Consider the following 25,464-nt stretch of genomic DNA (forward strand, 5'->3'; position numbering starts at 1 on the left):
GAAAGAAAGGGTGATGAAATTGGTTTCCAAAAGTAACAGGCTCATGTTTGAAGATGACTTATTTGCATTAAGATGAGTTAAGCCCCTTTCACACTTGCATCCCAGTAAATCAGCCGTTCAGTGTCCCGAGATAGAAATGAGGGTTTGGCCTTTCACACTAGACCACTCCTAACTGGGACACTGAACGTTTTCACACTTGCAAGAGTTTATCCCTTGTGTTTGGTCTGTTCTACTCTTAATCGGAAATGCCTGCCATGTTGCTGCCCGTTTCACACTTCCCTGAACTCAACGCTGGCATTTGCAGATGCTGGGGATTGTACTAGGGGTCGAGGCTGGCAATCCCTGGTGTGAGATGATGTCATCTGACACTGGCTTTGAGCAAATTTTGCCTTCACATTTGCCACTTTAAAGGCTGATTAGCGTTCAAATCCTGGGATCACTGGCAAGTGCGAAAGGGGCTTAAGAAACGTGGGAGTGGACTCAAATAGAAGCTCTTTCAAAGAACTGGCTCAGCCTTTCATGATATGAAGTTCTATAATTCTATAAAGTGTAGGAAGAAATAGCTTGGGAAATCCTTTAATGAATCCTTACCATTGCAAGGATAATTTCATAAACTTGTACAACCCACAGGAAGACTGTACACAATGAAAACAATCAAGGACAGGACTACCATATGCACTAATGAAGTGACTGAAAGATCCATCATCACGTTTAAAGTTTTGTATCAAGATTATTTTCAACTGGTTTGATTTATTCACATGAAGTGTGAATTATATAAAGCATTTACAACAATCACCAATATATGGGATTAGGGCATCACAGACCTCCCTCAACCACAATCCTTGAGTCAACTATTCTTGCTAATTAATTTGTGCAGGAACATCTGAGTTTATAAATATCTTCAGGCTTTTAAAATCCTTCACCCAACAGCTGAAGCACCACAGGAAAAGGAAAGTATTTTTTCACATACATATTACATTCTCTTACAACACAAGCCACTCAACACCTTATGCCCATGATAACTCTTTGAAAGAGCCATCCAACTTGTCTAACTAGTCAAATCCCCTTTCTTGCGCACTCTGCACTTTTCTTTTTTTTGGTATATATCCCATTCCCTTTTGAAAGTGACTGTTGAACCAGCTTCCACTACATTTTCAACCAGTGGATTCCAGAATGAATGGCTTCACCAAGACTAAAGACCCAGGGGGGTGGGGGCAAGGTGGCAGACTCCAAGGATGCGATCTTCCATTCCTTTACGGGTGCCAGATGTGTGTTGAATTGGCGGTTGAATGTGTGGATCCAGTGGAGGATGAAGTGAAGGGGATCTCCATGGCAGATTATGAAGAGTAAAGGTACAGAGATGTGGTAGCGAGAGAGCGAGGGTCCGCTGGTACCTGCGCATCAAGCTGAGGGCAGTCTGTCGGATATGGCAGGAGAAACGAAGAGAGCCGGAGTCAATGCAGCATAAGTACATGAGATCCCGGTGGAGGCCCAACAGGAAGGCTTGGAACTAGAGCTGGAATACACCTGGCACCTGATGGCAGCGGAGGCCAGGGAAGACACATGGCTGTGGAAGTGAGACTGGATGAAAACATGGCTGTAAGGGCTTGAGAGAAGCAGGTGGGGAGCAATCAGAGAGACTCATGCAGAACTCCTTTTGAAGAAAGGAGGTGAACTTCTTCAGGGCAGTCATCCCCTGAAGAGATAAACTGAACTGAGAGAAACGATTGGTTGCAGCCTCTGAGATTGTAGTAAATAAAACAAAATGCTGGAGGAACTCAGCCAGTCTTTCCAGCATCAAGAGGAGACAAAGAAATATTGTTGATGCTTTAGGCCTGAGCCCCTCTTCAAGGAAAAATCAGAAAAGACAGAAGTGGATATATCAGAAAGTCTCAGAATTTGAAACAATGGGGGAGGAATCCAGACCAAGAAAATTGAGACAAGTAAGACTCAGAATTTAGAGGGTTCATAATCTCCTGTTAATATTATTCATTGATTTTAAATAAGATATCACCACATGTTAAATAGATCAGATGAAATTATTTGATTCCATTTGATTTTAAATAAGATATCACCACATAAGTTAAATAAATCAGATGAAATTATTTGACTCCATTTGAGTTGCTGACCACTGGTGACCCATCTGTCCCAGAGGTAACTACAAATTGTGATGAATCTGGTGATAGTTCTGACGGTGTGCCAGCATCAGAGCTTTGACTGCTTCCTTTCAAAGATGTTGATTGCTTGGAACTATTTGGACCTTGCACTTACCATACCTGGTACTGCATGGTTTGAGCTAAGAGATGGAAAAGAAGAGAAATATAACATATCTTTAATTTATTTTTAAAGGAGTGTGATCCTTCCAAAAATATTTTACATGACTCTTATAGTGACTTGTAAACACAAGGTGTGGTAGAAGTGTTGGCATGTAGAATAATTATCAAAGGACAGCAAGACTCATGCTTCTTCCTTTCCCCAACGAATATATATTTTTAAAATTTAGAGTTGCAGCATGGCATCAGGCCCTTCTGGCCCATGAGCCCTCACCACTCAAATACATCAATTAACCTACAAAACTAGTATGTTTTTGGAGGGTGGGTGGAAACTGGAACACCTGGAGGAAACCCATGCAGGTCGCAGGAGAACATACAAGCTCCTTAGAAAAGGTGCCAGATTCAAACTTAGGTCTCTGGCACTGTGATAGCATTGCTCTAACTGCTACACTAACCATGCTGCCCTGATGAAAGACTTGCTGAATATTTTTATCCCTGAAAGAGTTAAAGGTGTCAAATTAATGTATATTGAACATCACAATTTGCACAGACTGAGGTGTGGTAATAATGGGCGAGTTCAATGCATAACTGGAAAAAAAATGTACCATTGCAAGACCATATCACCAATTCCTACATGAGAAAAGCCAGCCTGGGGAGAAAGTGAAGAGGGCACCTGCCCTGAAACTAGCTCCAGGCAGGTCTTCATGGCAAAGCATGAAGAGAACTGAAACAAATGTGGCGAACTGGTTTGTAAACAATTTGCAGCACTTGGCATCTTGTCCAGGAAATGCTGCTGGCTGATTCACCTCTGGGAAATTTTCAAACATCCTATTGACTTTTTACAAGCAACCAGGTTCCCTTTGCAAAGCCACGCCAGGAGAGAATAGGGCAAAGAGAAGGCAGCCGTTGAGCTTATTGCCCATCGCTCTGAGGAATCAAGGTGAGGCGGGACATGCTTTCAAGGACTTTACAGCCCCTACAGTCTGTTTTATGACCTAAGTTGTCTAAGACCTGATGTATTTCCTCAGTGATCTTTGCCATATTGGGTGCTGAAGCATTTTTTTTTTACAGGCAGGTTTGGACATGCAGGCAGCTTGTGTTTATGACTTGAGCAGCTTACAAAAGAGCTGTCATTTCTTTACTGGGTGTGTAAAACCAGTTGCACTGGTACATTGTGTCATGAGAGAATCTGGCGGCAACACTCAGAAAATTAATGACATATCCATATATTTTGTGCTCTAGGCTTGGCAAGTGAATATTTGAAAGAGGAGAGAGAGCAAAAAAAAAAAAAATCCAAATGGCAAAACGCCCAGAATTTGTTTTCTCAAGATGTTAGGACCCTGTCCACTCGTGACCCATAAGGTCACATGTCAAAAGTGTACAACAAAATAATTCATCAATTTCCCTGCTATCAGAAACATCCTTCAAATTAGGTGTTGGTGAAAAAAAAATTAGCACTAAAATGAATATAAATATCTTGGAAAGTTAAAAAGAATATTGTTCCACGTGATTAAAAATAATAATCAACAGTAAAAAAAAATGACACTTTTGGCTTCACTCCTTCTCTTCCTGAAGGCATGGTCTCCATAAGTTGTCACCTCAGTGTTTTCAATGGCTCTTGAAGTACTACACTCCTACATAGAGAATGTCAGTGTCGGCCTTGGGCAATTTTGACAAATAGAGTATATATTGATACATGATAAAGTATGCTAGAAATCGCTCGACTGCTAAAGGCTACTATAGTTTTAATATCATCATTTGAATTAACAAGCATTCTGTGGTGAACTGATGAGCTTTCATTATTCAGGACATCATCCTTTCCCAGGGAACAGAGCATCCATTAACGCTCAGGAAATTTAATGAAAATATTGAAAGAATTTACTTTCTTGAGTGTAAAACTTTTTATTTTAATTGGCAGGTTGAACAACTAGTGAAATAATAATAAATAATATTTGGACTGATGGATGGGGCCAAAGGGGATAGGGTGGTGAGAAAGAAAAAGAAAGAGGGAGAGGAAGAGAGGAAAAAAAAGTGGGAGAAAGAGAGAGAGAGAGAGAGAGAGAGAGAAAGAGTGGGAGAAAGAGTGAAAGAAGGAAAGAGAGTGAGTGTGTGTGCGTGTGTGAGAGAGAGAGAAGAGAGAGAGAGAGTGAGAGAGAGAGAGAGAGAGAGAGAGAGAGAGAGAGTGGGGGGGGGGGAATCTAGAGACTTCACAGGCAGTGTAAACACACACCTGAAGTGTAACCCTTCCAGGACGACTGATTACTCTAATCAGTGAATCACGAATGACCTCCTTTGCACTGTATCCCACCAGCAATCCAAGTCAAGACCATGTCTCAGATGGCAGAATGATAACCCCATCTTGCTGAGTGAGGGAGTCCAGAATATTTGCATTCCTCTCGAGCTTCATCATCTTCAGCTGCAGCTATATTCAGAGGAAAAGACATGACTGGAGGAGCTCAACAGATCCCAGAGGAGCTAACCCAGACTGCCATTCTCCCTTTAACTCTCTCTCTCTCTCTCTCAGAAGAAGAAGGTGGGCAAAATGGTGGAAAGTGCACCCAACTGTCAGACTTGGCATTTATCATTTTCCCCACTTGATGCTCGCACGCCTGACTGCCAACTCTAATCTCACAAAGAGGTTGGTGGTGGGAGTCCATTCCTATGGACTCCTTCATGTTGATTCAAAGTGCTTCGCATTCAATGGAATACTTTTGAAATGCAATCACTGATCCAAGGTAAGAAATGTTGCAGACTATCTTGAACTGGGAGAATCTCATCATCAGAACAGTGGAGAGGGCCATATAAAATGTTTACAAGCAGGAGGATAAAAATTGATCAGGAATCTGAGTTGAACTCCTGAGTTTCTTCAGAAGAGTGTCTTGGAGTTGATCTACCCAACCAGATAGGGCAGATGAAATCTCAGTTTAAAGCCTTATCCAAATGGCAGCTACTCCCTCAGCACTAGATTGGAGGGACAGCTGAAGTCATTGTTCTCAGCTCTCTCAACTATAAACCACACATTCTGGCACAGAACAAATGGGCAACCCATCAAACAACAAATGGCAGGTTAAGCAATGAAAATACAATATACAAGATAAAAACTGCTTTCTAACAATTGTTTCTGAGGAAGGAATTCCTATTAAAACCTTGAACATCAAGAGAGCTTTCATGCTGGATTTCATTCTATGCTTAGTGGATTCGAACCCTAATTTTGGTAAAACATGAAAAAGTGCAGATGCTGGAGAACTGAAATAAAACCAGAAAATGGAGGAAATACTCAGCAGGTCAGTCAAGGTCCACGGAAAGAGAAATAGAGGGTAATGTTTCAGGTTGGTCATCTGTTCCGCTGAAAAGTAATGGAATTGTAATTTTGTTTTTCTCTCCACAAATGTTGCCTGACCCTGTTAAGTGCTTTCAATTTTTAATTCTGATCCTAACCTTTCCGAAAATTCACATTGTCAGAGACAAAGGCAAGAGGAGGGAAAATCTGACAAGATTATAATTTGGACTGCACTAAACTTCAAGCTGAAGAAAATTTTTTATGAAATTGAATATCATGTGCCCATCTCTAACTGCTCTTGAAGGGAATGATTTAGTGTATGGAACTAAATTTCAGAAGCAGTGTATGATAAATAATTGTGGCTATGCACACGCAAAAGAGGATACATTTTTACCGTGTGTCTGGATTACTTATATATGCATCTATTTCCTGAACCACTAACTATGAGGATTGGGACCACACACAAATTGCTGGAAGAACTCAGAACGTCAGGAAGCATCCATGGAAAGAAGTGAACAGTCAGTTTTTTCAGGTCAGAACCTTTCATCAGGAATACTAAGAATTGGGCAGTAGCCCGAATAAGAGAGCGGGGGGGGGGGGGGGGGCGGGGGAGGAGGTGGTGGTGGAGGAGGAGCATCAGATAGCAGGTGATTGATGAATACAGATGGGAGGGGGAAGAAGGGGAACAAGTTATGGGATGATGGGGGTAGGGGCAGAAGGCTGAGAAAGGTGCATTCTGATTGGAGGATGGAAGAGAAGGGGGTGGGGAGCTAGAGGGTGTGGGTGACAGACAGGTTGGTGGGTTGGGCGAGAAAAGAGGAAAATCAAAGAATAGGCCAGAGAGATAAGGGAGAGTGAAGGGGTGGGAAATGAAAACTGAGGGGAATGGTTGCTGGAAATTGGAGCTTGATATTAATGCTGCCTCGTTGGAGACAGCTGAGACGGATTATAAGGTGCCACCTCGGCAGTACATGATTTACATATGGTGCCACCCTGGCTGTACATGAGGCCATGGACAGACATGACAGTGTGAGAATATGGAGTGGAATTCAACGGGGCAGGTCACTGGGAGATCAATGCTCTTGCAGGATTGGTATATATTTCCAATTTGTATTTAAGTGTAGATTTTTAAAAAAACGCAAGCCTTATTTCCCCTTTCCCCTCTCGTCCTCTCCAGCCCAGGCTGCTTGACTTTTGAAGCATCCCTTCATATTTGGCCGTAACTGACTTCCAGCCAGAATTATCAATTGCAAACTGTGAATGATTTTTCCTTTTCTTTCACCGCCCTAGATCAGGTCAGCAAAAACCTGTGGAATTATTAAGAAAATAATTCAAAGAAGATTTTATTCCTTCATTTTATGCCTACGGGCAAATGAGATGCAAAAGCAAGTTGTCATTCTGGTCTCAAGAACAAAATCCAGTCTGTGATGTAGGGATTGTTATAGATTCATGAGTTAAAAAGGCTTGTCTCAAAAAGTGGGAAGAGAGTTATTTAATTAGTTTCACTCACATGGGGGATAAACAGAGGGTTTCATACATCAATCTTTGAGTAGTTTTTCTCTCTTGGAGAGATTTACTGCTATGAACAGATTAGTATTTACTGTGTGGATATTAATGGCTAGTTTTGGTATGGGATCTAATTTCCCTGACCTCCTTTGTACAGCATAAGGCAGGATGAAAAATAAGGCAGCCATTTTACTTTGGGAAACCAACAAATTGAATATTGCTGCATTCACCTTGATGTGAGCCAGCTTTGAAGGTGAGTTATAATAACTTAGGAACAACATAGCATCATTTTCTCTTTCAGGCAAGATGTTGGATCCCACAGCCAAGCTTTCACCAAATGCTTGCACTCCCAAGCATTTTATTTCCAGGGAAAAAGTCTTTTCATGACACATGTTCTGACCCATTGCCAACTTCTAGTGAACTCAACCAATCAAAGACCTGCAAAATCTAGTACCACAAACATCATTGAGCGAACAAGTCAGAGATTAGAGGTGAGATTTGGTTTGCAGTACATTGCAACTTTCCGGATGTCCATGGCACTTTACAATTAATGAAGTATTTCGTCAAAGTTGTCACTGTTGCAATATGGGACTTGCATATTTAGAAAATAGAATATTACAGCACTTAATAGGCCCTTCAGCCCACAGTGTCATGTCAACCTATATAAACCTACTCAAAAATCTAAACCTTTCCTACCTCCCACCCATAACCCTTTATTTTTCTTTTATCCAAACAACATTGTGAGAGTGACCAAATGATTTGCTTCAGTGATATTGAGTGGAGGAGAGATATAGACCAGGAGACAAAGGAGGATCTTCTGCTCTACTCCAAAATGTAGCCACATGGAGCATGGCCCAATCACATCCAAATGGGGTCACCAATCAATCATTGAAAGTTTAGGCATATATCACCAAAATAGGCCATTCATCCCTCTGAGTCTATACCAACCACTGAGCAGCCAATTACACGAATCCCATTTTTAAATTCTAACCACACTTCCAATAACCCGTCCTCCAGATACCACGATTCTGTCATTAAATGGGGGTCATTTACCTGGCCGACCTGCATGTGCTTAGGATGGGTAAACAAACTGGAGCAACATAGGAACCCATACAGCTATAGAGAGAATATGCAAACTCCACACACACAGCACCAGAGGTCAGGATCGATCCTGGGTCATTGGAACTGTAGGGTAGCATCACAATTAGCTGCACCACTGAGATATGCATTCTTAGTAAGTTTAGTTTTCTTTATTTCTGTCTCAGGTGCTCTTATGTTTATTTACACTTTTGAAACTTTAAATGTACTTTTCAACTGCTTTCAAATGCCTTCAACTACCAAAATATTTAAGAGAAAGCTTAATGCCTTTGACAGTTCAAATGATCAAAAGGCCATTGAGGCAGTGGGTGGACTTTCCAACACTCCAACAGCAATGGTATTCTCAATGTAAAATACAATTTTATGTTGAAAATGCCATCACTGTTTTCATGATGGAAGTTCTCAAACTTCCTGAGAATACTGAAGTGGGCAAGGCTACCAGCCACTATTACGGTGCTCTATCGAGAGTGTCCTGGCTGGCTGAATCACAGTGTGGCACAGTTGCTGAAAAGAAATAGATCGGAGGGCAATCCACAGAGACATAAGAGTGGCAGAGAGGATCACTGGAGTCTCCCTCCCACTTCATTGATGTGATTTACTGGGATCGTAGTCAGAACAGGGGAGGCAAAATCATTGAGGACCCCTTACACCCTGCACTCAATGTCTTTCACTTGCTTCCATCCGGGAAAAGATACAGGAGTATCAGAGCCAGCACCAACAGTCTGAGGAACAGCTTCTTCCCATGTGCAGTGTGAATGCCGAATGACCAAAGGAACAGCTCACACTAACCATCCGAGACTCTCATATTCAAGAAACATCATTTATTTATTTATTTATTTGTATCGATGAATACCTGCATAGGTATTGTTTGTCTGTATGTGTGTTATGTCTAGTTGTGGGCCTGTGAGTTTTGGACCAAGGATAACACTGTTTCGTCGGGTTGTACTTGTACAATCAGATGACAATAAACTTGTCTTAACTTGACCTGAAAATGGGCTGTAAAGGTTGGAATTTAGAATCAGCATTGCAGAAATGCAAGTCTTTTTTTTTAACGGGGCTGAACTGCAAAACTGAACTTTGAATTTATAAATGGTGTGAATACTCATGGTCTGAGGCTTTCAGTTTGAATCATGGATCTACTCGAGAGTCAGCAGCCCTCTTGGTGTCTGAGCCAGTGCATTGACCTGCTGGGGTGCTTGCGAGCATGTTGCAGCTCACAGGATAGCTGCAGCAGAGAGTGGCTGGAAGCTGGAGCAAAGAAACTAGCTGCTGGAGGAACTCTGTGGTGGTAACATCTCTGGGGATGGTCGACGCTTCGGATCTAGAACCTACATCATGAGATAGAGAGTGCAAAGAGGTAAGGGCAAGGGATGAGGCAGGAGCTGGAAAGTGATAGGTGGCTCCATTTGAGGAGGAGTTGGTGGACACTGGGAAAGAGAAATGTGGAGATGGAGACAGAGGCTGGGAGATGATACTGGGCTGCAGGTCATGGAATCTGACAAGAAAGGGAAGTGATAATGAACTAGAAAGGGAAGGGATGGTGCACAGATGGGAATAGATATTGAGATGAGAACCTCTCACTGGAGGTAGAATTTGCTCATTAGTTACTTTTCACCCCATAGTCCTCCAGACCCAACACATCATTCTTCATCATTCCTACCAGCTGCAAAGCGATCCAACCACATCACATCTTCCCCTTTCCACTCTGTTCTGTCTTCTATAGGGAATGTTTTTTCCATGACTTCCTGGTTCACATCCTATTCCAGCCATTCCTGTCTCCAGGTACATTTCCTCCACGCCCCCCCCCACCCCCCCCAACCTCCCACCCTCACCACTTGCAACCTGTCCTTACACCTCCTCTCAGGAACCAAAAGGCCATAAGATATAGGAGCAGGTAGGAAATTTGGCCCATTGAGTTTGCTCCATCATAAGCTGATCTATTCTCCTACTCAACCCCACTCCTCTGGTTTCTCCCCATAACATTTGATATCCTGACTATTCAGATGGCTATCAATCCCAACATTCTGATCTTCACAGCTGCCCATGGTTCAATTATCCTATCCTAACCATTCCTGTCTCCAGGTTCACCACCTCCCCCCTCCAAACCCCTTGGAACCATCCTGAACTCACCACTCTCTGGCTAAAGAAATTCCTTCTCGATTCTGTTTTAAGTGGGTACCCTCCAACCTGAAGTTGTGCCTTTTTGTCCTTGGTTCACCTACCATGGGGAAAAAAATACGCCACATCAACTATGTCCAGGCCTTTCAACATTTGAAATCCTTCTGAGTTCCCCACTATTTTTCTGAACTCCATGGAGTACAGTCCAAGAACCATCAAATGTTCCTCATACATACACCAATCCCTTCATTCCAGGAATCATTCTTTGAAATCTTCTCTGAACCTTCTCCAGTGCCAGCACATCTTCATTAAATAAGGAGCCAAAAACTGTACCCCGTACTCTAAGTGAGGCCTCACCAGTCCTTTATAAAGTCTCAAAGTGACATCCTGCTCTTATATCCTAATCCTCAAGATATGAAAGCCAATATTGCATTCGCCTTCTTCACCACTTGGAGGACAACCATTAGAGTATTCTTCACAGTCCTTTCACACCTCTAAATTTTTCATTTTCTCCCCATCCAAACCATAGACTGCTCTTTTATTCATTTTACCAAAGTGCATGACCATACACTTTCTAACATTGAACTAAACAGCCCTTCCAGGTGAAGCAGAGACTCACAAGCACCTCCTCCAAACTTTACTATTGTATTGTGTGTTCTCGATGTGGCCCCCTCTACCTTGGCAAAATCAAGGAGAGACTGGGTGACCTCTTTGCCAAGCACCTGTGTTCTATTAAATTTTAAATTTGTTTTTAAATTTAGACATACAGCACAGTAACAGCGCCTTCTGGCTCAAGGACCGTGTCGCCCAAATACCCCAATTAACCTACAATCTCTGTACGTGTTGAAGGTTGGGAGGAAACCCAAATAGACACAGGGAGAACATGCAAACTTACAGACAGTGCCGGGTTCAAACCCGTGTCACTGGCACTATAAAAGCTTTCTGTCCAATATGGCCATCCTGAGCTCACACTTCTAAGCCATTTTAATTTCCCTCCCCCTTCTCTGTCCTCAACCTCCTCCACCACCAGTGTGAGGCCAAACACAAACTATAAGAAGAGCACCTCATATTGTCATTGGATAGTCTAAAACCCCTTAAACAGTGTGAACAGTGAATTCTCCAATTTGCAACCCTTTGTTTTTTTTCTCTCTCCCCCCCCCCCATATCCACCCATGTCTTCTCACAAACATCCACCAAAAACCCACCCAGCTCCATGTTACCTATTTTCTTTTCCCTCCCTCACTTCATTGCCTGTGCCTTCCATCCACACGTGGCCCCTTAGTCCCTCTCCCAGCAGTTCCCATCTGCCCACCAGTACTCCATCTCTCCCTTATCTGGTTCCACTCATCACCTTCCTTTATTATCAGCTTTCATGATCTGAAATCTTTTGTTTTCTCCCGTCATCACTTCACAGCTTCTGTCACTATCTCTACCCTTTGCTACCACACCTTACCCCATCTACCAATCCTCACTTGGATCCATCTATTGCTCACCCCCTCCCCCTCATATTGATTACCTCTCCTCTTTATACTCTCAGTCCTGATGCAAGGTCCCAACCTGAAACATTGATTATTCCTTTGCCTCCATTAGATACTATCTCCTGCATTGAGTTTTTCCAGCATGTTTTTTTACTGCTCTTGATTCCAGAATTTGTCGTTTCTTGAGTCTCCATTAGTTGTGACTGAGGCTTTGCCCGGGATTGAACATAAAAATGGTGTTGCTGCAACGGCAGTACTGCCAATGTGGCGGGCCTAGGAGAGTGGAGTGGAGTGCTCTTCTGAAGCTTCTCTTTCTCTCATACTGTAAGGGCAACACTAATGCCAACACTTTGTCTGCCTTATGGCAGGCAGATGGCAATTTTATGTAATATTACATGTCCTGTACTATTACATGACAATAAACGAATCTTGAATTAGTGCCATCCAGCAGGATCTTATGAACCCAAATCTTTCCTTTCTTCTTTTAAATTCCACTTCCTAATTGCCACTTTCCAATTGCAGATGGGGAGACCAAAAAAAGCAGATCTCGCCCGCCAGCTAACTAGACAGGACTGAACAGAACTGAGCAGGACTCTTGTCTTCACAAGCAGCTCTCTAGCAGGCAACTGCAGCCATCTGAACACTGAGAGCTGTTAACTCAAAAGAAAACAAGGACACACCAGCCAAGTGCTCATAAACGTCTGAACTTACCCTTGCAATGCGGGGTTACATCAGAATTCCATTGCAGAGAACTGACCAAAAGCCCATTTATCCCTGATAGAAATGACTTTTCTATTCCTCATGATGATATTGCCTTACATACACTTGCTGTAATTCTTTCATCTCATTGAATAATTATCTGAACATTACCCATAATTAAATTAATGGAGAAGATACTGTATCTAATCATTAACAAATATCACAAAACATCATTATTATCACTACTAGTACCTCCTTTAAAAATGCTTTATAAATGTCTGGGAGAACTTGGGCAAAGTCGAATTTTGTAAGTCAGGTTGTTAATAACTTGGAAAGCCCCTGCATTTACAATGCAAGATTTATCTTTCCTGTTCACCTTGAACAAGAAGAGTTGAATTTCTATTGTGCCTATATAGCAAGTGAACTGTTTTGGAAATAGGGATCAAAATATTGGAAGAATTGGAACAGAAGTTTTTTTGTCAATGAGGAACTTTTTTTTAATCAAATGAAGTTCAAACCCCCTGTTCTGAGCAATGGTTGTGGTAGTGGTTGTACACTGAAGAGCCAAGATCGCTGACTCTTGTGTTTGACCCACATCCTAACAATGCAAGCCTCAAGTGCCTGAGGGTTGGACATTTTAACACACACTCTGCTATCAACACCTACGTGATGCCGAACTGTTTTAAATGAAGATTGTGCACAACTGCAGGCGATCTATGAAAAGCAGGGCCCTCCATACTGTGACCGTAACAGAGAGGCCAAAACAAACTTCAAGGCAGCGCGGCAAAAAGCATCTACTTTTGTTTGGGAATTTTTCTACCTGGAGCAATATATCCAGAAATGTGAGATAATGAAGCAGTTGCTAAATCAATGAGTCTCCAGCTGCCTCTGCCAGAGGGACTGAGATTCAGCAAGGGTTAGGACACCCACTCACAGCCATTGGCCACTTAGTACAAGTGTAGCCAAAACAAAACAGCAGTGCACATCAAAAGAACCTTAACATCAATATATTCAGCTAAAAGACTGCCTCTAAGATTTGTATCATCTGAGCTTGCATTGCTTCTTGTTCTTTCAATAAACATACTTAATTTAGTCATATTCCGTTTTCTTTCTTATGAAATTTGCAATTATAGATATATTTGAGGAGAAAGCTTGACAAGGCTGAAAAGGGAAATAAAAGTCAACAGGAGGCAAGGGGTTTTCCTGATAAAATGCCACATAAGGAACTTGTCATAGCAACCAATGGATAAATCACCTTCTTGAGGACATTTCTTCAGGACAATTAGTTCAGGTGAAGTTCCCACTTATATATAAGGCTGGTAGAAAATTCCCGGTGATGTGATACTCATACTTGAATTAATAGACTATTGTATTCTTATTAAAGAGGTGGTTTGACTTTGAAGCTGGGCTTTGTTGGTTTCATGGTTAAACCTGTAAGGGGTCTAAAAGTGACATCAGAAGCATCAAAGAATCACTTTCAATCCAGATGTCTTCTCCTAAAGTTTGGTTGTGAGTCAGAACCTGCAACTCGAGGATTAGTTGAGACAGAAAGCATAATGCGTTAAAGGAGAAGCTCAATAAACAAGAGTTAGAAAGGTAGAACATGCTACGATTCAAATAAATAACTCCACAACCATGGAAGTAACACCAACCTCTGCATGTTTTAAATCCCCACTTGCCCTATTTATTTTTTTGCTTATCCAACATATGTTTCTGGATGAGCAGAGATGCTAGGAGGAACAAATGTTCTTTGGTGCTCCTCTGTTGCATCCCCACTGACTCCATCCCTTTCTCTGGCTGTCTGAGGTTGCATCTGATGGCTCTCAGCCTCAGGCACCATTTCATCCTCAGATGAACTTCCTGCCCTTCATCCTGTCCATCACCAAGGCCAAAGATGCTGTGTGAGTGTAATTTGCTGTTGTTGACCAAGCAAGTCAAAGTAATGGTGGAATGAACACTGGAACTTTAGTGCAGTCTCAGTATGTGTTTGTGTAATATAATGGACAACTAATCAAGGTTGGGTCCATGGCTATGAGTGCCTTCTCAGAGTCATACCAATGAAAGTCAGTCGCTATTTAGAATAGTCATTCATTTTGTGTTATAAACGTATTGGTCTGTGTCTCATGTATATTCTCTGGCATCAAAACTCTAACTTTAAGTTTGTTTGGTTCAATCCTATATTAAATTTTGACAAAGGATGGACTATTGCATCATTGTATGCAATATACTTTAGCCCAGTGGTTCTCAACCTTTTTCTTTCCACTCACATACCACTTTAAGTAATCCCTATGCCATAAGTCCTCTGTGATTAGTAAGGGATTGCTTAAGGTGGTATGTGAGTGGGAAGGGAGGATTGAGGATCACTGCTCTAGACCCAATTGTTATTGAAATATTTTGCTTGAGAAAAATTGTCATTGGCCCATTTCCTTTGGAGTTATGCATCTGTGCACATAACGAGTCAATGAGGTAAGATTAAAACAATGGTTTTCAAACTTTTTCTTTCCACCCATATACCACCTTAAACAATCCCTTACTAATCACAGAGCACCTATGGCAAAGGGAATACTTAAAGTGATATGTGAGTGGAAAGAAAAAGGTTGAAAACTACAGCTTTAGCCTCAGTTGAGAGTCAGCTGCTACAATAAACTGATATGTTTTCCTGACGTTCTGGGTCTAAGTGAGGTGTATGATGCTTCATTAATGGTGCAACAAATAGCCAACTGTACCATAAATCTAAATGCAAGAGACCAAAGCATGGCATTGGGAAGAGTAGGAAACAAAATGATAGAAGTAAAACACAAACATCAGCAGACAGTGTTTTCCAGGGAGGTCGCTTTCAATCTTTGATGGATACCAAACCTAACAAAATAGTAGAATTAATTCTGAAATACCAACCTGGGCATTGGCAAATGCAGCTTGTACCCACCAAAATACAAAGAACCACATCATCTACAATAGATCTGATATCAGTTCTGAGCAACTGTCTTCATAATGTTGGGGCCCAAGATGACGAATTGTGCCATCTGTTGCTACCTGTCTTCGTAGGAAGCGGGACACTGACAATGGAAGTAACCAGAGCAGGCAGCTCCCTCCTTGTTCACCTGTGACTGTTGGTCGAAATGCAGGATCTCTAACAATGATGAGTTGGAGTAGAGAAGGGAGATAGAGGGTCTAGTGGCATGACACCAAGATAATAACCTTTCCTTCTATGTCAGAAAGATTAAGCACATGGTCATAGACTTCCAAAAGAGAGGTGGAGCTCACCCTCTCATCCAGAACATTGCCGTTAAGTAGTCGACAGCTTTAAGTTACTCAGAGTAAGCATCTCCAGTGATTTGTTCTGGTCCACCCACATCGATGCAATGGCCAATAAAACACATCAGCACCTCTAATTCCACAGTAGCCTGGGAAATTTGGGATGTCACCTGCATTCCTGAACCACTTCTGCAGATGCACATTGAAAGTACTGCTTAAGTATTTTTGGAGGTTTTGCTCTATCTGATCCCATGTGTGAGATGTTTATATCTAGGAACTTAAGAATGCCTATGATCTCCACCTCACCACTATTGATTCAGACTAGGGATTGAGCTCCATCCCTGCTTCTGGGCATTTATAATAGCTCCTTGGTCTTGCTGACATTGAGGAAGAAGTTGTTGTCTTGGCACCAAGCCTATATCACCCTTCTGCACCCAGACTTGTCATTGTTAGAGATCATGCCTATGCCAGTGGTGTCATCTGTGATTTATAGATGGAGTTGAAACAATGTTTGTACATGCAGTCATGAGTGCACAGCGAGTATAGTAGGGGGCTGAGTACATAGACTTGTGACCCTGATGTTGAGGATAATAATAGAGGAGGTGTTGCCACCAACTCTCACTGATTGTGGCCTGCAGGATTGAAAATTGTGACTCCAATTAGAGAGAGGGGTGCTGAGATCCAGGTCACATAGTATGTGAATCAGTTTGTTTGGTTCTACTGCGTTGAATGCAGAGCTGCAGTCAGTAAAGATTAGTTTGAGTGTCTTTATTGTTCAAGTGTTCCAGGTCTGAGTGTAGGGCTATGAAGACGCCATCTGCTGCTGACCTGTTTGGGGTCAGTCAAGGGTGACTGATAAAAGGTGACTTGAGCCATGAACAACCTCTCAAAGGACATGATGATGCTGAATGTCGAAACCATCAGCGGGTAATTGTTTAGCCCCATCATTGAATTCTTCTTTGGCAACGGGATGAGAGTGGCCTTCTTGAAGCAGGTGGGTACTTCAGCTTGTTGGAGAGAGAGGTTCAAAATGTCACGAATTTACACCTTTGCAAATGACTCTTCAAAGCATTGAACAACTGAGTTCATTTGAAGTGTGGTCAACTTTGCAATGTCTGAAGCAGGGTCAACAATTTGCCTAAATATCCTCATTGGCCACCCTGTCTAAGTTCCATTGATTAAGGCATAAACATTTGGGAAAGAACCCCAGATACACTTCCATAGAATGAAACAGCACCATTTTTCAAACCCTTGTGAGATTGTGGAATGAGATGGGAACTCTCATGTTGACATCATGTCCAAGAAATGGCACATCTCAGCACCAAATCAGTACTATACTAGAACATTGTCCATGAATTTTGTGCTCAAGTCCTCAAATCCTTCTAATGCAATAACTAGAAGGCATTGAGCCATAATGACGTTGAATACAATAGGAAGCTTTGAATTTTATTACTTTGAGTTTTGTGTTTAGTTCTGGTCGCTTCATTATAGGAAGGATGTGGAAGCTTTAGAGAGGATACTGTGGAGATTTACCAGGATATTGCCAGGATTATAGAACAGGCCTTGTTAAGGATAAGTAATGCGAACTAGGGCTTTTCTCTGGTGTGATGGAAGATGACAGGCAACTTAATGGAGGGATATAAGATTATGAGATGCATAAATAGGGTGAACATCCAGCAACCTTTTCCCACGATGGCAATGTCCAGTGCCAGAGGATATATGTTTAAGGTGAGTGGAGAAAAGTTTAGGGGAGATTTCAGAGGTAGGTTTTTTACACAGAAAGTGGTGGGTGCCTGAAATGCACTGCCAGAGGTGGTGGTGGAGGTTGGTACTACAGGGACATTTAAAAAATAAGCATATTTCTTCTTTTCTTTGGCTTGGCTTCGTGGGCGAAGATTTATGGAGGGGTAATGTCCACGTCAGCTGCAGGCTCGTTTGTGGCTGACAAGTCCGATGAGGGACAGGCAGACACGGTTGCAGCGGTTGCAAGGGAAAATTGGTTGGTTGGGGTTGGGTGTTGGGTTTTTCCTCCTTTGTCTTTTGACAGTGAGGTGGGCTCTGCGGTCATCTTCATAGGAGGTTGCTGCCCACCGAACTGTGAGACGCCAAGATGCACGGTTTGAGGCGATATCAGCCCACTGGCGATGGTCAATGTGGCAGGCACCAAGAGCTTTCTTTAGGCAGTCCTTATACCTCTTCTTTGGTGCACCTCTGACTCGGTGGCCAGTGGAGAGCTCGCCATATAACATGATCTTGGGAAAGCGATGGTCCTCCATTCTGGAGACGTGACCTACCCAGCGCAGTTGGATATTCAGCAGTGTGGATTCGATGCTGTCGGCCTCTGCCATCTCGAGTACTTCGATGTTGGAGATGAAGTCGCTCCAATGAATGTTGAGGATGGAGCGGAGACAACGCTGGTGGAAGCGTTCTAGGAGCCGTAGGTGATGCCGGTAAAGGACCCATGATTCGGAGCCGAACAGGAGTGTGGGTATGACAACGGCTCTGTATACGCTAATCTTTGTGAGGTTTTTCAGTTGGTTGTTTTTCCAGACTCTTTTGTGTAGTCTTCCAAAGGGGCTATTTGCCTTGGCGAGTCTGTTGTCTATCTCGTTGTCGATCCTTGCATCCGATGAAATGGTGCAGCCGAGATAGGTAAACTGGTTGACCGTTTTGAGTTTTGTGTGCCCGATGGAGATGTGGGGGTGGGGGGGTGGTAGTCATGGTGGGGAGCTGGCTGATGGAGGACCTCAGTTTCCTTCAGGCTGACTTCCAGGCCAAACATTTTGGCAGTTTCCGCAAAACAGGACGTCAAGCGCTGAAGAGCTGGCTCTGAATGGGCAACTACAGGGACATTTAAAAAATAAACATATAGATGCAAGAAAAATGGAGGGTTATGGGCTATGAGAGAGGGAAGTTCTAGATAGATCATGGATTATGTTTATGTAGGTCTGCACAACATCATTAGCCAAAGGACCCATGCTGTAATGTACTATTTTATGTTCTACATAAAAATGTGTAGGCCAGTGTCCTTCAGTTATAGCTATTTTCCCTCAAACTAAATCAGGCTAGAATTACTCTCACCCCTATGTAGAAACAAGCAGTTAACTGGTCCTCAGCTATCTTTTACTCTCGATTCTATCTCAATTTTCTTTCAGAAGGAATTTGTGCAATATGAAACAATTTCAAATTTATCTGTGACTGAATAAATTTAAATCAATTCATAGTTGTTTCTTGGAAGATGGTTATTCAGCCCTTTGAAGCTTTTCCAGGACCCAGAAGGGTAATCCTGTCAATCCCATCACTCAGAACTTTGCAAATTATTCCCAATTATGCCATGAGGTGAAATTTAGCTCCAAAGGTTTGAGTAGATTGCAGTTATTGCATTTAGAAAACCAAGCAAAAAATACATCTGTCATCTCATTCCTTTCTGTATAAACTAGAAATTCCACTTTTGTGATATTTTTGGGCTTGCATCCCTGGGGGCTCAATAAACAATTACAGCTGACAGACTTTCCACTTGCTTTCCTTTGCTGTTTGGTTCTGTATAAAGAATCAAATAGATTAGAAAAAAATGTATGTTTAAATGTACTAGAAAATGCTTGGGATATCACACGCCCCAGTTACTCTCAGTTAGGAGCCAGGCTGAGGCAGTCTGGAAAACAATTGGTTCATTCTAAAAATGTTCCTTTGCTGTTATAAAAGCCTCAAGGTGTTCAAGCTTTGATCCTCCCACAGTGGTAAGGAAACTAACGGCAGAGGTGAAAACCTGGGTTACTTTGCTGTGTGTTTGCAAGGGAACACTGCTGACAGTAGCTTGGGCAGGTTGCTGTTGAGAGCACAATCCAATGGGCATGATGCGCACCTTTTTGTTAAGCAACCTTTTTGGAATGAACCCAGCACAGAGCCTTAGGGGGTCACCTTGCTTAACTCCCTAACAGATCTGCAGCCCACAGGGAGTCAGAAGCGGTTGCAGTTTACCAGCAGGTGGAAAAGCATTTTCATGCCGCTGCTTGGAAACTTTTATCTACTGATCAACGAAAGATGCCAGAGGGTTGATTGGGATATCCCAAATCTGTCAGTTGATTAGAGCAACAACCAGTTGCCGAACAGAACGGGAGAGAACAAGGGGAAAGGGGTGGGGAAGAGAGAGAGAGAGAGAAGTAAAGAGAACCATTTAATTCCTAAGTGTGCACAGCACCTCAGCATTTTAATCTCTGTCTCAAAGCTACCAGTGCCTTGCTCCATTAATTACCTCCCAGTCTTAAGACAAATTTAGCACATTGTACCTGTGGGCTCTGCATGCATTGAACAAGCCAAATAGAGTTCAATGCAATTAACAAATAGGTTATTCTAAATTAACTTTCAAGTTGATCTCACAGTTGCTATTAAGCAACTTTTACATTTTTTTTTAAAAGGGCTTTAATTACTCAGTATATGATTATGTGAGAGTTTGAGTGATGTGAGGGTGAGAACTGGACAAGCAAGATTGTGATATTATTGATTATGGATTAGTTTGAGAATTTGCACGTGATTGTGTATGTGAGTCTGTGACAATGGCATGAGTGTGTTTGTGTGTTGTTCTTGCATATGAGTGAGTTTGTTGGAGGGTATGAGAGTGTTCATAATAATATGTGCACCACACACATCTGTGAGTAAATAAATGTGAGTATAAATGTGTGCATGTATGCTGTTTTAGTTTGGGTGTTTCTATCCTAGTGAATGGGGGACTTTCATTAGTGTGTGAGTGAGTGCAATTGAGAATGTAAGTGTATATGATAGTATTCCACTGAATATGAGTGTGTGTGTGTGTGTGTGTGTGTGTGTGTGTGTGTGTGTGTGTGTGTGTGTGTGTGTGTGACTATGAACATTTATCATGTAGATAAGGGTCTGCTTTTCTAAATGCCATGACCTTTAACCAGCCCTCAGGCAGATGCAATGCCAAAATAGCATGTTCAGGCAGCTAAAGTTTAAAACCTTCCTCTATGTATCTTTTGATTGCAAGAATGACCAGTGTCCATTAAAACCCTCCAGATGATTGTAAAACAATTTACAGAGGATTCGACCCTAGGATACTCTTTCATTGAAACACTCCCACTTCTTCCCGCCCGAGGTTAGTCCAGGGATGCTTTCATCCTTCATTCAACATTAACTTAAAACTGGGAAGAAATCAAACAGAAAAAAGGATGAATTGTTGCAAGGACATGGACCACGTGTGAATTTTCTCTCCCATATTTTTTTAAACACCCATGGAAAGATACCAATGACATTTTTGAAATAGGTAGGATTTTGAGGTGGTAGTGCACAATTATAATAATGTTGTAGGTTTAAGAATCACTAGAGTCCCTCAACTCAGTGGCTTCACTAGGGTTGATGTCACCTAATGCGGCAACTCATGGTATCAACATCCTCCCCCCACGGACCTCCTCCTGTACCAGACCATAAAGAATCCTTAGTAATATTTTTTGTACCAATGATACTCATAAATCATAATTCCCATTTATCACTGAATAGTAGTGAATAAACAACTAGCAAAATTAATACTAACAACAAAATTGTTTTGCAAAATCTTTCTACATTGAACTACGAGGCCCGGCAAGAACAGCAATGAAGGGAAGTTCATTTTTTGATCTTTCAGCAATTAGAATAGAGAGAGAGATAGAGAGAGCAAATTAGAGAGATATATATATATAATATGGCAGCCAAGGAAGGGAAATGCTCCTCTTGCAGGATGTGGGTTGTCAGCAGTATAGAAACATAGAAGATAGGAGCAGGAGTAGGTCATTCGACCCTTCGAGCCTGCTCCGCCATTCAACGAGATCATGGCTGATCATAAAGTTCAGTACCCCGTCCCCGCCTTCTCTCCATAACCCTTAATTCCCCTATACTGAAGAAATATATCTAATTCCCTCTTAAATATATTCAATGAACCTGCCTCTACTGCCCTCTGTGGCAATGAATTCCACAGATTCACCACCCTCTGGGTAAAGAAATTCTTCCTCATCTCGGTCCTAAATGGTTTGCCTATTATCCTCGAACCATGGCCCCGGGTTCTGGAGAACATCTGTGAGAAGTGCATCAAGCTACGAGCTCCTGAAAAACTGAGTTAAGGAATTGGAGCTGGTGTTGGATGAACTCCAGATTATTCTGGAGTCAAAGGGTGTGATTGACAGGAGTTACAGGGATGGCACACCTAGGAGGCAGGAGGAGAGTAGATGGGTGACAGATATGAGAGGACAAGGGAACAGGCAGGCAGTGTAGGGCACCCCTGTGGGTATTCCCCTGAATAACAAGTATGCCATTTTGGATACTGTTGACGGGGCGACCTACCAGCCATAAACCACAGCAATCAGATCTCTGGCATGGAGTCTGGTCATGTGGTTAAAAAGGGAAGGGAGGAGAAGAGGCAAGTAACTCGGTAACAATTGGGTGTAGAGCAGTGGTTCTCAACCTTCCCTTCCCACTCATATACTACTTTAAGCAATCCCTTACTAATAACAGGTGGAATGTGACTTTAGGGTGGCAGTTTGAAAACCAGTGCTCTAATAGCACTCTTGGAATGTAAACTCTCATTATTTGGTAAACCTGGAATAAAAATCCAGCATCAAATATTGTTGTAAAAATCAGTCTTGCTCACTATTATCCTTCAGAGAAGGAAATCTGTCATTCATATCCATTCTGACCTCCATGTGACTCCAGATACAATAAAGCTGTTGACTTTTAGTTGACCCTTGATTGAAGTATAATAGGAATGTGCAATAAAGCCAGAGATGTCCATGTTCTATGAATGAATGCATAAATAAAAACAATGCTTACAGCCAGAGAGCTGCTTTGTTATAGGCACCTACTTCAACTCCATGCAATATTATTACTAAGCACATTTATTTAAAACTTAAAGATCATTCGGAACTCAACAAATTAGAGATCCTTCAAAATGTATCATCAAATCAAAAGTGTTGAACAAAATTGAACTGTAGTTAAGTCTGCATGCATGCTCTAGGGCACATAGTTGCTGACGTACCAACTAGGAATATTGTAGACTTTTCTTTACCTGTTCGGTTACTGAATCCAGACAACATACCCGTTCAGGTATGAAAGGACTATGCAAACCATCGTTCCTGCAGGTTTCAAGGCAGCTACTATCATCCTGGTACCAAAGAGGGCAACAGTAACAGGCCTCAATAATTACTGCACAGTGGCATTGCCCTCCACCATTATGAAATGCTTCAAGCATGCACTGATAGTCCATATCAAAGCACACCTCCCAGAGACACTGGATCCATTTCAATTCACCTACCGATGGAACCGTTTCACTGTCCCATCTTGACCCACCTGGAGAACGATGCCTCATATGCCAGGCTGCTGTTCATTGACTTTAATACAATCATACCCAAGAGGTTAATGGAGAAGGTGAACTCACTGGAACTCAACACTCCTCTCCATAACTAGATTCTGGTCTTTCTATCAGAAAGATCAATCTGTCCGGGTTAGGAGCAGAATGTCGAGCATGGTCACACTGAGCACAGGTGCACCACAGGGCTGGGTGCTCAGCCCATGCCTGCTCATGCTACTGACCAATTAGTGCAAAGCCAGATCCAGCATCAACAGTGTCATCAAGTTTGCAGATGACACAGCAGTAATTTCCCTTATCTAAAACAATGATGAGATGCACTACAAAGAAGAGGTGGAAAATCTTGTGAAATGGTGCAAGAATCTGAGTCTCAACATGGATAAGACAAAGGAGGTGATTGTGGACTTCAGGAAGACCAGGGATGACCACCGTTCACTACACATTAATAGCTTGGAAGTGGAGAGAGTAGAAAGCAGCAAGTTCCTCAGTGTCCACTTAAGAAGTGTGATGTATTCACTTGTCAGGAAGGGACACCAGTGACTGCACTTTCTTAGAAGGCTGAAGCGGGCAAGGCTACCAGCCACTATTCTATCAACTTTCTACAGGAACTCTATTGAGAGCATCCGGGCTAGCTGCATCACAGTACAGTATGTTTGCTGTAGCGAATTCAATTGGAGGTCAATCCACAGGATCATAAGAGGTCCCTACTCCCTATTGTTGTGATTTACTGGAATCATTGTTTAAAGAGGGTTTTAAAATCTACGAAGACCCTCACCACCCTGCGTGCAACATCTTCCAGTTCCCATTGTGAAAAAGATACAGGAGTATCAGAGCCAGATTGAGGAACAGCTTCTTCCCACCAGCAGAGAGACTGATGAATGATTGCTGAACTGCTAAAAACAACACTCTGATACTTCACTATTTATTAATAATTATTATTTTAAATATATCTATACATTTACTGTACTTGTCTGTATGTGCGTTTGCACTGTTTTGCACTGTGGACCGTAGGACACGGTTCAGGTTGCTGTCCCTTTCCCCTAGCCTGCTGAGGAACGCTGAAGAGTCGTCCTGCTTTCCACCTGGGGATGGTATGAATTCTCCTGGGACCACCAGTGGAGCTCTGTAGACGAGTTCAGCCCAAGTGATGTTGAGGTCCTCTTTGGGTACAATCTGATTCTAAATAAACTTAAACTTGAACTTTGTACTGGCACTTATCTAATTTGTCAGTCAGTACAAATAAAGCTGGACAAACCCTCTTGTAGGGCCAATGGCCACCTAATAAACACGGGCCATGAAGTGTGGAAAGGGGATCCCTTGCATTGAAGCTTGGTCTGGCCATTCACTGCAACAGAGCTTCCCCCCTGGATCCTGCAGGGGATGTCGAGAGGGTGGGTCTGGACCTGTGCAATGCCCTACTCATCTAAATCCATTCACGCACACACTGTTCCTTTCTGAGGAGTGGTGGTGTATCCTCATATCAAACCCCACAAACTGACTAGAAGGAACCATCATCATCCTATGGGATGGAGAGCCAGAAGAAAAAAAAAGTTATATTTTGCAGAGCAGCAGCAGCACTTACGTCAGGTTTAAAATATGACCAAATTATGATTTTCCTGATTATTATGTATAAAATTAAGCCATTTACTCAGATGCACTAAATACATTTTCATTTAAACACAGTAAAAATCAATATTCATTTAATCACCTCTCTCTCAATGTCAAATGTCCTGCTCCATCGAATCCAAGCATACACTGTATCCAAGCATACATTAAATGATGGAGTTTTAAGAAATGTTGATGAACCCCTTGAGCTCTGGGCATTCAAGACCATGGTTTCCTGAAAGCATCAACAGAGTGGATGGTGAAGAAGGAAGATGGCATGTTTTCATTCATGGATTTAGGCATAGTATAAAAAAAACCCTGGTATTCAGCACCTATGGTGATTGGTAGATGCCGGGTAAGTGTATTTTACGTTTGCTTGATACCTACTCTTACAATACCAAACTAATACACTGTAGCCATGTGCTACTCAAAAGAAAGCACATACACATAATGTAGTCAGGTTAAGCTCTGAATTTTATGAGGGTTCAGGCCCGACTTTAATATTTGCACTGTTCCCACCATGACCCCCCTTGGCTGACATCACAACACGCATAACAAAAGCGGGTTTCCCGCGTGTGGGTACTTTCCTGCATAACAATGTTCTTCTTCCCCGCATGCTGTCCCTGTCTGCTGGCTGTGCAGTAAGGCCAGTGCCATTTTGGGGTCACTAAGCTTTAAGTTGCCCTTGCTGTTCACCCTCTGGTAAGCTTGTTGGGGCCAGTGCCGCTGCACTGTCTTTGGTTGCACTCGCCGCCTGGAGCACTGGCTTGATCACTGTGATGGCAGGCTGCCACATGACCAATC

The 25,464-nt window shown here is 42.4% G+C and overlaps 1 long non-coding RNA gene across 2 annotated transcripts; it reads left to right on the forward strand.

The window, feature by feature from the left end:
• The first annotated feature begins 3,125 nt into the window (after positions 1 to 3,125).
• Positions 3,126 to 13,529, forward strand: LOC138752676 (uncharacterized). 2 transcript variants are annotated; one of them, XR_011350827.1, is made up of 4 exons: positions 3,132 to 3,213; positions 6,002 to 6,085; positions 7,361 to 7,550; positions 12,276 to 13,529. It is a non-coding gene; the product is annotated as an uncharacterized lncRNA (long non-coding RNA). The 2 variants fall into 2 exon arrangements; XR_011350828.1 differs by lacking the exon at positions 6,002 to 6,085 and having other exon boundaries at positions 3,126 to 3,213.
• The last annotated feature ends 11,935 nt before the right edge of the window (positions 13,530 to 25,464 follow it).

This window comes from Narcine bancroftii, chromosome 2 (genome assembly GCF_036971445.1).
Source record: "Narcine bancroftii isolate sNarBan1 chromosome 2, sNarBan1.hap1, whole genome shotgun sequence".
In the NCBI taxonomy this organism is placed as follows: Eukaryota; Metazoa; Chordata; class Chondrichthyes; order Torpediniformes; family Narcinidae; genus Narcine; species Narcine bancroftii.